Source organism: Pantherophis guttatus, chromosome 1, assembly GCF_059756535.1.
Source record: "Pantherophis guttatus breed Tessera chromosome 1, ASM5975653v1, whole genome shotgun sequence".
NCBI classification, from domain to species: Eukaryota; Metazoa; Chordata; class Lepidosauria; order Squamata; family Colubridae; genus Pantherophis; species Pantherophis guttatus.
This window is the reverse complement of record NC_142063.1, coordinates 315576099-315583069: the sequence shown is the minus strand read 5'-3', so window position 1 is coordinate 315583069 and position 6971 is coordinate 315576099.

Sequence of the window (6971 nt, the reverse complement as noted above, 5' to 3'; positions counted from 1 at the left end):
GAGTTCCAAGTAATACAGCCAGTGGAAAGCCAGTTCTGAAACTTCCCGCATTTTCCACAACCTTAAGAGGAAACATTTCCCCATTTCTCAAAACAATAAATCACATTGCCCAATCTGGAAGCTGGCTGGGTCCTTGGTTACCTCTCTCCTCCTCCTCTGCCCAGCCAGTCATTGGAATGCCTCTGACTCACCAGAAAGCTATGCTGTTTGGGTTACACACACACCCTCACTTACTTCCCTCTCCAGCTCTAAGCTGTGTCAACCTGAACCCTGAGAACGAAACTCTATAGAAACTACATGGCCATAGCCAGGTCAGTTTCAGGCCTGACACTGGAACCAGCTCCTCAAAAGAAGGAGATATAAACCGTGCCACCACCTCCCAACCTCCAAACTTATCCAGAAGGAAACCATGGACAACAGTATTGAAAGCCACTGAGAAGTCAAGGAGTACAAGGCCACTTTGTTAGTTATTGCCAAATAACTCCTCAAAGACATTTGATGATCTTTGTTCGGATCCTTTCATTGCAGTATCGTTGAACCATTATTTCTGTTTCATTTGAAATAAATACAAAATTAATGTAATGATTGACTCAAATCATATATTTAATGGACTAAATTAAGAACCATTACTGATGTTGCTTGCAACATTAGTTTCTACACCATGCTTTGCAAAGCACCAAGCTTTTCACCATGCTATAGTATTATCAAACTACTGTTGGTTCCTAGTATTCTGGTCTCCCAGCATATTTATTTAAAGTTTTGATAAACTGAAAGATGCTACTGAAGATGCTACTTAAATTTCCAATAATTCTCTAGAGGGATACAACATTGAAAAACTTATAGAAAGTGTAAAAAGTGGGACTTGGAATCATAAAATAATTAGAGTATTGCTGTTGCTCTTGCATGGTATTATTACTGCTAAGCAATTCACCCACTATGTGTCCACCAGTTGAGGATTTCAAAGAAACACTTAGCTGGAAATATGGGTTCACCTTTCTCCAGCCCGTCATATTATACTTTGGATCCTTGGAGAAAATGCAATTTCCCATAACTGAGCTGAATCTTAAAAGAACCCCAATAGCTAATTACTGGTTGTGTATTTACAATGCTATAACAAGTTGCCTGCAAAAATCTCCATAGCATCAAAGTACGTACTAGAAAGTAGATTGTTAGGTTTCCCTCCCACCAAATAGAGGTTGAAGGCCTTGTTAAAGGGTCAAAGTGAATCTACTTGTCCTCTGCTAATGGAAGTCTGTTCATCTCTCCAGCCAATTTGGACTTCATTCTAAAATCAGTTCATTATCACCTTATTGAGAAAATATTAATATTAGAATGCTCTTTCACTCATAAAACGCTAAGGTGAGAGGTGGCAATAGGTGGGGAGTTTTCCTTCTAGCCAAATAACATTTTTGAATAAAAACTAGGCACAGAATTAAAGAAGAGCAAAGGTGTTTGACAGGTAAAATCCAGTGGATGATATGTAATAATTGGTTTGAAAGCAGTTGACATGTTAATCATATTTTAAGCAGGAGGAATTGGAAAATGTTCTAAAACAGGAACATAGAAAACTGTCTGTTACCAGTTCAGACTATTTTTTCTTCTTAAGCTCAGTTCTTTTTGCTCTGACTGCCATTGACTGTTCAAGGTGTCATCTGGAGAACTTTCTCATTAATTGCTCTCAGAGGAAGATCATGTGATAGCAGCTGAGCTCACAGCCCAAGTGACCCCGTCGCTAACTCAAGAGATTCCCATAATCAACCAGTAAGGTGGGTTTGCAGTACTGCCTCCATTTTGGATCACACTGAAAATAATACAGGGTTGCCCAGTTACAAGTTGTCATTTAAATAATAAACTTGACTTTCTATAAGCTAAAAAAAAATAATAACTCACCTTCCAAAATTATGATAAACAAAGGTCTGTATTCACCATGACTTGTTGGAGAATAAAATGATGTCTTCAAGGAATGACTGTAGCTCTGTGGTAGAACGTGTGCTTCACATATATGTTGTCCCAGATGTAATCCTTGACAGCTTTCATTCTTGATTTTCATTTTCAAGGTTGGTATCAAGAAATTGAATGGTTGGGCAGCAGCATTGAAAAGGTTATCCTTAGGACTATCCACAGATAACCATCATTTACTGAACAATCTATGTTAGTTTATTTCATGCGTAATGCTAATCTTTAAAGGAAAGGTACCCAACTTTTTAGGACTGGTAGACACATTTGGAATTTTTAGGCTCTGAGTGGCTTGTTCGTTAAAAAAAAAATGTAACAAGTATCAGAGCAGTGCTTTACCAGACAGTTATCTACCACCTTCTCTAGTCTCTCATATTCTAGTGGAAAGTTCCTGTTGAAAGAAATATGCATCTGGTTCAGTTCCAAGCTGGGAGAAAGACACTGGAAACATGAAGACTGATCGGAACAAAAGGTTCCATTTATTGATGAAGCAAAAGCACCAACCACGTGTGATTTTGGGACAGCGGACAAAATGGAGTTGAGAATGGGTGGGTTTTTATACTTCAGCCGCCCTGAGTCTTCGGAGAGGGGTGGCATATAAATTAAATTAAATTAAATTAAATTAAATTAAATTAATTCTTTGGGCTTTGTATTTGAGCTTCTTGCTCCTGTGCAAGAACATGTTCTTTAATATTCTATTGGCTGTTGTCAGATTCCTTTGGGGGTCATGTAGGGATCATGTAGACAAAAGAGGAAATCCTAGGTGCTTGTCTGAGCTAATCTGGTCAACCTCTGGCTTCTTGTTTATCTGAGCTCCCAGGTTTCTGTGACTTTGAAGTTTGGACTGCTCTGGGGTTGGTGCAATGAAGGGGCTTGTGTTCTGAAAGGGTGTTAGGCAATTTCTATTGCGGTTAATGGCTTTCGTCCTGTGTTGAATCTTGGGTGTGGGGCTGCTTTCTAATCCTACCATTCTGCCAAGGACTTTTGAAATATCCTGTCTTGAATGGATTTCTGCCTGTGGTATTTGCTTTGCTTATGAATAGAGCTGTCTAGATACTTGTCTTCCTCTTTCAATAAACTCTTTATCTCTTAAGTGCTGGCATCTGCTGTGGCCTATTAAGAAAGGCTTGGGGTCTGCTTTCTGTCTTTAAGAGCATGTTTCTCCATTTAGGGAAATATAATATTCTGCCTTTTTAATATTTCCCAAAATATTTCATTCTCCTAGGGGAGAGAGGGGCTTTCCACATTCCTGTTACCTCTGCTACATTTGTCCTTCTCAAACAGTCCATGTTTCCAAACAAAGCATGGAGTGTAATCAGTTATAATTTTTATTTTCTAAGAAAAAATATTGCATCCATTTTTGGGGATAACGATTATGCAGAATGGTATTCCATTTCCCTATTTTATTTTGTTTTATTTTTAATACAATGATATATATTTTAAAAAATATAAATCAGGTGAGGCAGGAAATCTGGCATGTGCCATGAGAGTTGTTTGTGAGTATATTGGGGTTCAGCATTTGGGATCCTAGCCATAAGCAAGAGCCTGGGCTTATATATTAAGCCAAGGTAAAAGTCAAACCACATAATGGCTTAATGTGATATGTGAACTCAGACTAAGACATCTTGCTATGATCCCAGCTAGGAATGCCTGTATTTTTACCACATTGACACTAGGGGTGGGCTTCAAAAATTTTAGCAAGGGGTTCTCTGTCCAGGGTTCTCTGCCTGGGTTGGCGTGGCCATGGTGGGCGTGGCCTAGTCAGCCTCCTGCATCATGGCAGTGTGTGTGTGTGTTTTTTCCCTCCCCAGGCTCCGGAGTCTTGTTGAGCCTCTGAGAGGGCAAAAACAGCCTCCCCAGGCTCTGGAGGCCCTCTGGAGGCCGGAAACAGGCCAGTTTCCAGCCTTCCTGAACTTCCGATAGGCCCATTTTTCACCCTCCCTGAGCCTCCGCGCTTACCTGCATCCAAAATGGGCTGGGTGGGGACTCCTGGGAGAGGAGGGGTGGGCAGGGCCAGCCGGGGTGAGATTTGGGGGTTCTCCGAACTGCACAGAATCTTAGCTAGAGGTTCTCCCGAACCCCTGCGAACCCCCACCAGCCCACCCCAATTGACACCTGCATCAGCTTTTTGTGCATTTGATTCAGCTGAACATCTGAACACAAGGAAACACATCGGGATATACTGGATTAGGAGATTTTACCCTCCTATCTACATTTGAATCATGGCTTTTTAGACAGCTGTTGCTTTCACTCTCTTTAAATGTCTTACCAGTTCATTCCAATCATTTTCTTACCAATAATTTACCCCATTTGTAAAAAAAAAAAAACCAAAAAACCCACCTATATTCATGTTCCTCTTGAAAGGCTGTATCCTCCCTACACAGAAACGCATGCAGACACATTCCACCCACCCTTTCCTGCATTGTGCAAGCCAAATAGAATATGAGGTGAGCTTGTCTCAGCAGATGAAAGATGGCAAGAAATTGGTGCTTGGGGACCAGTGTCTTGGTGACATTGCTTCGGCAGGTCTTTTCTTTCCCGCTTCCCTTCTCCCTCTCATTCTCTCTGAAATGGTCTGTGCCTCCAGTAATTTACATAATACTCTTCTGACACCTTTACTTTAGTCATCAATCACAGTACCTTCTCCCAGTCTATCTTTTGTCTGAGCATGTCTCGTCTTTATCTGGCAATGCACAAAAGATTAATTTCACAGTTTTCCCCTCCCCCTTCCCTTCTTTCTTTCCTTGTGAGATACAAAGCTCATGAAATGACAGAAGCAAGATAATGAAAACAACAATGCAAGCATTTTTTTTTCTTTTTGTTCTTGCAGGTTGGATCTCAAGATACCTTTTTTTTTTGTAACCTTATTGTGGGCCATCTGTCTTAGAAAAAGGGTTCTTTCTGGTGTGTATGTATCTGTATTTTAATTCGTATTCTAAGGCTACCTGAAGAGGAAGATGGGTTACTGGTGGCAGGGATGCGGTCAGAAATACAGAGAAAAAAAAAACTATTATCAAAGGAACACCTTCCATATTTAGTTAGCCCAATTATTGTTAATTAGGATTTGTACAGCAATATGGAGAGCATCTGATTGATTTTGATGACATCACTTCCTCTCATGAGGGACTTGAAATGTATAGGAACTAGCGACTCATTTTTATATGCCTGGGGCCACATTATAATGATTCAACTGGTGGACATTCTTATAGATGAGTCAGCAACAAGCACCCTATTTGTGTTGGTCCCTCTCCTTTTAATCATTGGCAGACACAAATACAATCATGCTTTCTTTGTCTATGTTGATCATAATGCCTTTTTCTCCTCATGGATGCTGATATTACCTTCCTTCCTTTCTCCCTCCCTCCCTCCCTCTTCTCTCCTCTCCTCTTTTCCCCTCTCCCCTCCCCTCCTTCCTCTCCATCTCTCAATGGATGGGTGAATCACTCACTCACTCACTCACTCACTCACTCACTCACTCACTCACTCACAATGTTTATAGATATTCAGATCTTATAATATTTTCTCCACACTCTTCCCAACATTAATATTTTAAATGGTTGTTTCCTTTTGTCCCATGAAGAAATGTACAACTTTGAAGAGGTCTTATTAAAAAGAGCCTTGGTAGTACAGGGGTTTAAGGCACCCTGTTATTAAGCTGTTATTAAGACCAGCTGCCTGCAATTACTGCAGGGTTCGAATCTCGCCAAGGCTCAAGGTTGACTCAGCCTTCCATCCTTTCTAAGGTAGGTATATTGAGGACCCAGTTGTGGGGGCAATAAGCTGACTTTGTATAAATGTACAAAAGGATGAAGGCTATTGCTGAGCACATTGTAAGCCGCCCTGAGTCTTCGGAGAAGGGCGGCATATAAATCAAATTAAAAAAAAAAAAACACAAAATATCCACCAAGCACTATCAGTCAAATTTGTCTTAATAATGTGGCACCTGGTTATCCACAGAAGTAGCAATGCTCATTCTGTACTCATAAGAGAATGCATAAATATATAAGGATTCAGACAAGGATCTTAGGAATTGAGTTCTTACATGTCTTACTGTCTTAATGCCAACCCATTTGCATTCAAGACTCTACACTGGCTCTGGTTAAGCTTATGAACTAGTCTCAAAGCACTTTTCTTATTCTAGAAAGTGTCAGAGACAAAATAGCTTGGTTTAAGGGATTGGCTAGATCCTTATAAATTATTATCTGTCATATGGATTATAGCCAAGGCTGTTGACTGTAGCATACCTTGCTAATATTCCCTCAATTGTGATACAGAGGCAGGAATTCTTACAGTAGCTCCCATCTGATGGTATAAACTTCAGACAAAGAGTAGGTAGGTTTTAAGGTTCTAGCCATTTTTACCATATTAATGAAGAAATGTGTGAAATCTAATAAGTTTCTGTCAAAGACCAAACTGTATAAATTTCCCACTAGTGCCATAATATATCTCACCTAACATGAAAATTCACAGGTATTCATTTAGCAAAGGGATAATTTCACAAAATCTTGTGTATCTGTGAGTGGGCTTGGGCAGTATCTGATATATTCACTATAGAAAACAACATATTTAGACCTGGTTTATATTCAGTGCAGAAACTTATGTAAAATAGACTGAGAAAACAACAGAAAGAATACAATGCTTTTTTTTTTTTGGCATCAGAAGTTTTTGTTGTAACCCTGCACCAGAGGTGGGTTTCAGCAGGTTCTGACCAGTTCTGGAGAACCAGTAGTGGAAATTTTGAGGAGTTTGGAGAACCGGTAGTAAAAATTCTGACTGGCCACGCCCCCATCTATTCTCTGCCTCCAGAGTCCAGCTGATTAGGAGGAAATGGGGAGTTTGCAGTAACTTTCCCTTGGATTGGGGAGGGAATGGAGATTTTACAGTATCCTTCCCCTGGATTGGGGAGGGAATGGAGATTCTACAGTATCCTCCCCCTGCCATGCCCACCAAGCCACGCCCACCAAGCCACACCCACAGAACTGATAGTAAAATTTTTTGAAACCCACCACTGCCCC